This window comes from Phalacrocorax carbo, chromosome 5 (genome assembly GCF_963921805.1).
Source record: "Phalacrocorax carbo chromosome 5, bPhaCar2.1, whole genome shotgun sequence".
Taxonomy (NCBI): Eukaryota; Metazoa; Chordata; class Aves; order Suliformes; family Phalacrocoracidae; genus Phalacrocorax; species Phalacrocorax carbo.
In genome coordinates, this window is record NC_087517.1 from 59855721 (window position 1) to 59865408 (window position 9688).

At 40.8% G+C, this 9688-nt stretch overlaps 1 long non-coding RNA gene across 1 annotated transcript; it reads right to left on the reverse strand.

The window, feature by feature from the left end:
- Positions 1-2177: 2177 nt before the first annotated feature.
- LOC135313507 (uncharacterized) lies at positions 2178-5250 on the reverse strand. The gene is made up of 3 exons (XR_010373139.1): positions 4544-5250; positions 4208-4282; positions 2178-3229 (listed from the first exon to the last, which is right to left on the reverse strand). It is a non-coding gene; the product is annotated as an uncharacterized LOC135313507 (long non-coding RNA).
- Between the last annotated feature and the right edge of the window lie 4438 nt (positions 5251-9688).

The following is a 9688-nucleotide window of genomic DNA, read 5'->3' on the forward strand; positions in this document are numbered from 1 at the left end:
TTGACTGTTCGGAGATGCCCTCAACATTGTTGTGGTGTTGCTTGAATTCTAGATGGGCTGTGTAGGGCTCACACAAGCATACAAGAGTCTCGTACCTTCCTGCCTTTTGATTAAAATTAAAAATACTCAGCCAAAGAAACAGTTCCTGCTTAGCACCTTAGAGTGAGCATCATGTGGCAGTGACTTCAGTGGTGTCTTCTGTTGCCTTAAAAAGGTCCAAGCAATGCTCTGGCTCTTTAAAGGTTTTTGAACCCTTCAGAGTTCTTAGCTCATGAATCTGCTCGCTTGCCTTTCTTTAAGGCGCTGCAAATACTGTATGCTAACTGCAGCAGCCAAAGTAGTGTTGGACACATTGAGGAGTAGCATGGGTCCACTCTGGTTTTTAGAGCTCAGATCAGTGGCCTCGCTGGTCACACAGTACCTTCAGTGACAGATACAGTCTGGAACATTCTGTCCTAGGCCTATTGGCTAATGTGTGACTTTCTAATTTAGGTCACAGAGCTAGTAGTAGGGAACTTAATCTTTACCAGCTGCTCATTCTGTAACAATAGGACAGAGGAGGTTGTAGTTTAAGAAGAATCTCTTGCAATATGATATTCCTTCTGGCTGTTTCCACAAATCTGTTCAGAGAAAATTGTCTTCAGTGTCTTCTCACCTTTGCATCTGAAGGTTCTGGCTATACAGGCACTGCTAAATCAGCAGCCTGCTTTAAGCAGGACTTTTTCAGGCAGAGGCAAGATACTAATAAGTACCAGTCTTGACTTTCCTTGCAGTGGTGACAGTCTACTACCAATTTTGAAGATGCATTAGAGAATATGAAACATCTCTTCATCCATCTCCACTCTCTCAAGACAGAAAACACTGTTCTGTTCCAACTTTCAATAGAGTTTGAACAGCTTTAAACTGGCTCTGCTGTCTGTATCTGCCATGCTGTACTAAATTATGTCTAGTGCATGTCCTGTTCTCACGGGAGTCTTTCTAAGCAAAAGGTAACATTCTTTTTTCTTGTGGGAAGCTGTCCTGGGCCAGCTGGGGAGGAAGAATTATTGTCAGCAGCTACATTCTAGCACTAAAAAGGGAAGAGGAATTATGTCTTATTCAGGTTTGCAGGACCTAAGCATATTCAAGCACAAATTGAAGTTGGTGGTTTTAGTCAGAATGATCTTGACTTTCCAGACACATGTTTTTGACTCCCAGCATATCTGTTTCTAAATTTCGGCAAGGACATACTTGTTAAGAATACTTGCACTCAATGGTGGGTACAGACTCCTTCTGGGGCAGATTTGTCTGCTTTTGATGATATTCTAATGGAGGTACTTGACTCGTTCACTCTCCTGATGAGCTACAAAAAGTTGGAATTTGTCTCTCAATATCAGAGTTTACTTCTGGTCAGGTCTTATCTCTTTCAGATTATTAGCACTTTGCTGAATTTCTATTAAATGCTCCTTGTAGATAATACCAATGTGCAGAGGAACAGTCTTTTACCCCTTTCACAGTTTGTGTGACTTGAAAAGAATTCAAGCTGCTTTGGGCCAGGATTTTTTCTTCCTAAGTTGTACAGTACCTAAAATTCTGAAACCCAAACTTGTTCAGATCTCCAGCTGTATTTTAAAATAATATTTACTATTACTTTAATTTTTACGGTGGTTGTTTTTAATAATAATGGAGTAACATAATTTTCTGAACTATTGTACTGTTTGTAACCATTTTATTTTCTTATATTTAATTAGATTATTGAAAGCACCTGTAGTCATTACTGTGGCAAAATCACTTTTTCTACAGAAACAGAATAATTATAGCTTGGGTCAATGTTTTTCCCTTAAATTCTAGATGACTTACCCTTTTTTTTAGCTATAAACTCAGCTAAACAGGAGAATACAGTCTCCTGTAATTCATGTCAGACACTTTTTGTCTGATCTGTAAGGCTCTTGGAGCGTTAATTGTATCTTAATTGATTATAAAATGGCAAGCATTATTGCTTGATTAATAATAGGATACTGTCTCCAACATGTACAACAACCTCTTTCTCCTCCTTCATAGTAGAAAGGCTAGTGAAAACGATCAGGTTTTGGTTTTGAATGGTTTAATTTAAAAACAGAAGAATATTAACACATAATTTTACTATTAGAAAGGTCGAAGTCTTGGCCAAGAGTATGACTTGGAAACAGATTAGGGCCAGAATTGTCTTACAGAATTAAATCTTTGTTGCTAAAAGCTAATCTGCATTGTTGATCTCCACGTTGAAGAGCTAGGTTCGGGGCCAGGCATGCCTTGATTCAATTCCTGTCTTAAGTAAACCGCTACAAAGCTGCTTTGTTTTTACAGAGTACTTGTTGTAGGCAATTAATCAATATCTTCTGGAAAGCTTCAGCATAGGCTGTGGTTAGAGTTGCACAATCATTGGGGTTGCAAAATAATCACATGCGTTTATTTTGTTCATGGAAATTTCCCATGATGATTTATTTTAAAAAAAAACAACGCACACAAAACACAAAAAAACCAACAACAAAAACAAACCCCAAAACAAAAAACCCAAACAAGAAACAAACCACACAACCAAACAAAACCCACCAAACAAAAAGGGCCCCAAAACCCCAAACTACAACCCAGTCACTGGGGAGAGGGGATGAGATGCAGAACCAAACCCCACCCGCCAAAAAAAAAACCCTCCCAAAATCTACATGAGGACACATTGAGTAGTTTGTAAATCACTGGAAGACCGACAGCTAACTTAGTCTAACAGAGTTATCATGCTGCAGTTAGCTTTTGCAGCGTATAGGGAAAAGAGAAGATACTTTCCTGGATACTTTCCTGAAGCATCCTATGACTTACCTGTGCCTGAGGTAACCTTTGGTATTGGCACCTGCAGTGCTTTGAATCGCTTCAGAGGCAGCTGGTACAGAGGGTTCCAGTCCTACCTGAGTAACCCTCCTGACAGCAGGGGACATTGCAGACATATTTCAGCTCAGATGTTTCTTGTAGAATTCCTTGAAGAAGCTACCCAACTAAACAACTGTCTAGGAAATTTCAGTATTTCAGTTGCGCTTGAGGCTGGGTTATGGAAGCATTCAGCTCATCTTGTGGACCTCTGGCAGCTATACGCTTCCCAGCAGAAAGCAGATCTGTGCTTCAGGCTTAGTGGAGGTGTCTCTGGCTCTAGCAGAGGCAGAGCAACCATGGGCAGAAGCTTACGACCAGGAGCAGAAATGTTGAGAGATAAAGGAGGCAGCTGTGCTTGAGACAGTTTAAAAGAAGAAAACAGAGAACTGAGAGGCGCAGGCTTCATATCAAGAATACTTTACTTTCAAACAACTGGTAGATCCTGACATAATTTTGGTCATGTGGATTATCTGGACAAGCTTCATTAGGCAAACCTACAAGCTGACAGGCAATATACCATTATCAGTGAATCAGAACTGCATTAGATGCAGGCTAGTGAATCTATCTCACTAGACTTATGGGCTTATCCTAATATTTAGTATCCTTCCCCCTGCTTTCCAGTTTGATTTAGTTTAATGCCCAGTTGTAATCTCTGCTGTGAACTCGCTGGTCAACTCTTTTATGATGCTGTTAGTTGCTACAAATGCAGATGTCACTTTTAGCAATAGTTAAGACGATGCATTTTTATGATCTCCTATGAAGAATTAGTAAATCTGATATGACTAAAGTGAGCTGATGAACTTTTGGGGTATAGGAGAAAAGGTATGGCCAGGCTGGTTATTCCACAGCCAATAGATTTCTTTTTCTGAAAGTATAAATCCTTCAGATTTGCATCTGTCTGATGAGGATGACAATTTTGATCAACATGTGGAATACACTTTCTTGTATATGCTCTAAGTAGCTCATGGGATGTATAGTTAAACAAAAAACAAAAGCAACAAAACAATCAACACCGTGAGCAGGATTTAACTGCAGTTTTTCTTTTGAGGGGGCCAGGGGAGGAGGAGGTAAGAGGAAGATGTGCACTGGTTAAGTGTCTTCCCATTCATGTGAACTGGTATGCACGCTGCCTTGAGGGGCTGGGCCTGCTGTAGGCCCTGGCAGGAAAGATGGTAAATCCACACTTCGTCTTGGGAATAACGTTTAGAAACTTGTTACTTGATGACTTTATTTTTCTGTTAACAAAAGCAGTCAGTAACAGTAATTTGACAACTAAATTGCTACTATATAACTTCCTTACTAAGGAATGAAGTTTAGAGATATTAACCTGTGAAGTTTAGAGATGTAAAACGGAACGCTCTTGTCACGTAGTTAAAGGAATTACAGCCACAATTCATGTCAACTGGAAAAGAATTATTCTGAATGCAAGTTGGAGTTGCACAGAATAACCATTAAAAAGGGTTATCTTAGAGAACAGTCATGTAGAGCATGAAAAGAACTAGCTAAAAATCCGTCTGAGAGAATCAAGGGCAGAAAAATCTAAATGTAAATGAACGTAAGTTTCTCAATTAAAAGATATCAATATCTATCTAGTGATTTTTGTCAGATTATGAGACTTCTTTGTCTACTTCACAGGAGGTACTTTTGATTAAAACAGATGTACCTGAGAAAGAGCATCAAGCTTCTCTATTCAGTATTGCCAGCTCATTTGATCCTGATTCTTGTTTTACATGGTGCTTTCTCTAAACCCCACCTGCAAGAATAATAAAAACTACTAACATTCTTTGGTGTTTGGTTTGGTTGGGGTTTTGTTGCAGTGTTTGGGGTTTTTTTTCTTTGTTGGTTTGGTTTTGGTGTTTTTTTTGGGGGTGTTTTTTTTTAACGTTTAGCCCTTGTGGTTGCAGTGCAAAGTCTGAAGTGAAGTCCCCCAGAGATGCAAAACTGGAAAAACAAACAGAACCAAACCAGTCTTTACTCTGTGTCAAGATTCCTAATTCAAACCTTCTAGATGAAGGTTTTGAGGGACCCGTCACAATATGTGTACAGAGCAATTATGTATTAATAGGGAGTTATGGTGAATGTTATTTCAGCATTAAATGGTTAGGTGATCTAGATAAATTTCATTTATCTTCAGACATCTAAAAATTAGCAGTCTAGACACCTTGCCCAGGCCCCTGGACTGGCATCCCCAGAGGGTAAATCCTCCTATCCTAAGATAATTATCTAAGGTAGGTAGCATGAAATCACTTTCTGGGGAACCTGTTTCTGTCTGTTGCCTAAGGAGTGTAGAGATGTCTAGACGCTCAACATTTGGATAGTTAAATTTAAGCAAGAGGAATCCCACCCAGCAAAACAGTAGCTCATGCATTATCTTTATTATTCATTTGAATTAGTATATAATTTTAGATTTAATTTACCCCTCTCCTTCCACCCAAGAACAACCGGGTAGGATCAAGTTTACGCGAGACTTGATCACACCCTGAAGCTTAAAGGGAGATTTCCAAGAACAGGCTTGCATACAATTGCTAGCCACCTACCAGTTCCCTTTGTATTTTGGCTTTTATGGTAATTTTTGTTACATTTACAGTTTTTTCCAAATTGTATTTCAGGTCTGCTATTTAAGCAGATGTCAACACCAAGTCTTCTTTCATAGCATCAGCTAAACTTAAGAATTACCTCTCATGCATCTGTCAAAGTATCTAGCAAATTAGCCTCTGAGAAATGAAGACGGAACTCTCAGAAGCTTTGTGATAAGCGTGCAAAGACAGAACCGCGCATAACCATAACTCTTACCCAAACTTACAACATGGTAGCGAGTGGGGGACTCCTTCCCGCTGGCTGTATGTACCGGCATTGCAGAGGTCGCAGGCTGACGAATGTAGAAGATGGAGCCGTGGTAATGCCTGCGCTAGGTTCTGTAGAAAAGCCTGTGCTTCCAGGAAGCGTTCCCAGGGAGTAGTGTCCAACTTCTCAGCTGCTGGTTATGTGTTTTACTGCACCAATAGTAGGTGGATTACCAGGATTCAACTCAAATCTTTTTTATTACCTTAAATGTTTCCTATTTAAAGATAAAATCCAAAGCTCATATGATGTCAGAAATAACAGTATTACCTGAATTTATATTGTTTGACTGAGGAACTTTTTGTTTATAAAAGCAAGAGGGAAAGGAAGAGTTTGAATCAATGAAATTTCCTCTTATAAACCAAATCAAGTGTACAGAGCCTTCTAGAATATGTCAAATATTAAGTTACTTGCATGTTGGCCCACTTCCTGAACTGAGTTCTTTTTCAGTCCTTTATGGTTACTATGGAATTTGCACTGGCAAGAATTCAGTACAGATAGCCCACAGAAAAACATACATGTTAATATGGCTCACGTATTTTGATTTGAGTTGTATCTGATCCTACTGATGTATTTTATCTGAGATACTCCAGCCACCGGACTGCTACGATCAGTATACTCGGACCGATTTTGATGGGGCCCGACAAGTTTAATCTACTGAAGGTGCGTGCCGAAACACAGCGATACGGCTAGGGTTGTTTTGGCTTTTATTACATTACGACCCCTACCAGTGTTGTAAATGTATCGAGCTATTTATCTAACTGAACTTATTAATGGACTTTGATTGTATCTACATACTTTATAGTCTTGAAAGTTGATCAAGTTGTTACTGCAGTTCCATCAATTCTACAGATGGAAAACTACGGGAAATTGCAGGTCACTGGGGAAATGTTCGCTGGAGCACAAAATGAAACTGAGGTATTGATCTAGTGAACAATCAGTTATCTCTGTCCTCCTGAAAGCAGACACACCTCTGATCAAGCTTTTACAAAGCTGGAAGTGAAAAATCAAAGTGCAGGGCCTCTCGTTACTTCATCACACTTGGCACTGCCTCCAGCCGTCTGGCCAGGGCTCTATCTGCCGACAGGTCTCTTTGAACAAAATCAAGATGGTCCGATACTTCTCAAAGGGGCTCACGGCACTACGTGTTCTGAGAATATTTAAGGTTAAAACGTCAGCTGTACCCTGGTGCAGTTCCTGGTGCTTTGTTGTATCGATAGTGGGAAGAGGGAATGGTATTAATGCTTCTACTATTAATCAGAATCTTGAGTATTAACTCAGCGAGCAAGCTAAGCTTCAGATAACTGGGTAACTGAATGGCATTTGTCTTAAGAGGAACAAAAGGAATACAAATAAATGGGGATCTAGATAATAAATACATAATGTACCTATCCATATATACAAAATACATATGTGCGTGTGTGTGTATACATATAGAAAAAACTAAGGCTGTTTTATGCATCTGGCTCCGAGGCATGCAGAGATGGCATAACACGTGTGCTTGGCCCCTTGCTTGTTGCTTTCCTGTGGAGATCAACTGTTTTCTTAAGGAGCAGCTGTGAACTGATTCTCTGGACGTGTATTTGTATGTCACCTTACCGCTGAATCATAATGGCCGTGCAGTATCACAGGGATCTGCAAAGTTCATTTCCTCAGAATATAAATTCCCAACAGAAATGTGTATTAAACGTCAGATTTATACTTTGAAAATGTTAAGAGACCAATTCCAATTAAATATATTTTCAAGGATCACCCTGCAGATGACGACACTAGCCCTGGCTAGTGGCAGAAATAAAGCAAGCCTCTGCTGCAGTGAACTTTGGTGCAATTTAGTAATATTTTGAATATTTAATTCAAATCTGCAGGATTCCTCTCCAAGAAAGGCCAGTCACCCAGTATTCTACACTCTGAAGAGATTAAATCTTCAACTGTCTCTGAAGTCTGGCAGAATATGCAATCATTCCTTAAAGGGTTAAACCACAGAAATGCAAATCAAACCTTCACCTGTATTTAAATTTTAACTCTAACGTCCTTTCTAACTTACCCTTCATTTCTCTTCATCCTACCAAAACCATCTATTTTGTAACAGAACAAATCCTGTGAACTCTTCACCCTCCACATACTTTATCAAACCCAGTTAAAGATCCCTTTTCCTTTCACAAATTCCAGTGTTTCGCGTAGCTTCTTAGATAACGTTCTGGGAATACTTCACACATCAGATCCTTCAGACAGTTTCACTGCTAACATAAACAAAAACTAAATGTAAGATTTACATTGTTACAAACTTCAAAATATATGAAGATAAAAATCCCACTCAGATAGTTGCTTTCCTCACTCCAGCTGTGCATTTATGCCAAGTGTAACTCTGTTGTCATGGCTACTTAGTCAACTCATTAAAAATAACATTTCTCTGGTCTCCAACTACCAGCTGTACAGAATCCCTTGGACGAAATGGATGCGGGCTCTATCAAATGAATCCAGACAAGTCTGTTACCACTTTAACATCATCACATTAAAAGCCACCCCATTCAGGGAACTCTGTCTACCCACAGAATCTTAGCCAGTCCGTGACCCTCAGAGGTGAAGGCCTGATTTTGTCCCAGAGAGTTCCTGGGTCATTTAGAAGCGAGGCTTATTCTGGGATACCTGGATGGGAGTGGATCCAGGGAGACACTGTAGTTGCTTTATATCTTGATAGCAAAGGTTTTCCATGCAGCTACTGTTGAAGCAATGGCAGGCTTTCTCTGGAGGACCTGTCTTGGTTGTTCTGGAAGCAGATACAGGAGAATGCTCCTGGAATCTCGAGGCCACGTTGATATAGTCTCCTTTAAATTACTACTACTAGTTCTACTAAACCCAAATATCTGCAATTATAGATCTGCTGTAGAATTCTTCTTTCCTTTTCCTGCTACAGTGAGCAGCTGAAGTTTCAGCTGCATATGGTTATTTCTATTTTGAAGCTACATGTAAGTAACTGTACCAGTTCATAGATGTGCCTGTGAGCAGGCTTTCCCCCCCTGAACTGAGATCCCATCTGCCTGGAGAGGTGAGGCAGCTGCAGAATACTGCTGGTCTCTGGCCACCATCGTTCAAGATAAAATGCAGCACCAATAACATTACAAGAAGGTATGGCAATTCATGTGAGGTGAGGGGAAAAGTAGCTTTACACAGCGTATTTGATAATTGGATATCTTTTATAACATCATGACACATTCTGCCACTAGACTCACATTCTTACTTCTGTTTTCCGTATTCGTTCAAATTATAAATGAATTAAGTCACTGGCTTCAAAACTGGTTTGTGTTTAATGCAAAGAATGACTTAAGCAACTCTTCAAAATTAACATAAGGGTCTCACATGGTGGGAACACTCAAAAAATACTTGAGCCAAGGCCCTGTATCAACCACAGCGTACTTACGCCTCAGCAATTGTGTTACTTCAACACAGGGTGGCGTACACCACCACCCTCCTGTTCTTCTAGAGCCCGCCCCCTCCCTCCAGGAGGACGCCAAGCGTTTCCTGCTCCTTTATTCTCTCCCCAGCACCCCCGTTACCACCCTCGCTCCCCTGCGGCAGCGTGGGGCGGGGCCCCTCCCAGCCTGACAAGCGTTACCCTTGGCCAGCCAGGGCCCGGCTGCAGGGAACCCCTGCGCCAGCCCCACAGCCCTTCCCCGCGCTGGAGGGGGTGAGGTGGGACAGGGGAGAACACGGGAGCGGCCGAGTTGCACTGTTGCTGTTCATCAGCTTCTTCCCCTCCTGGTTTGTTCTAGGTTAGGGGAGTCCTTGTGGCATCAGTGGTGCGGCAGACTCCAAAGCCCCTGCACACCAGGACAAGGTCACACCAACATACTTCTGTTTGCCAGAGTTAAGGCCTTAGCTGGGCATTATTTGACTTAAGCACTGCAGCAACAATCAGTAAATGTAGGTTTCTGCAGATACGTGGAAACATAAACTCTCTGCTCCAGTT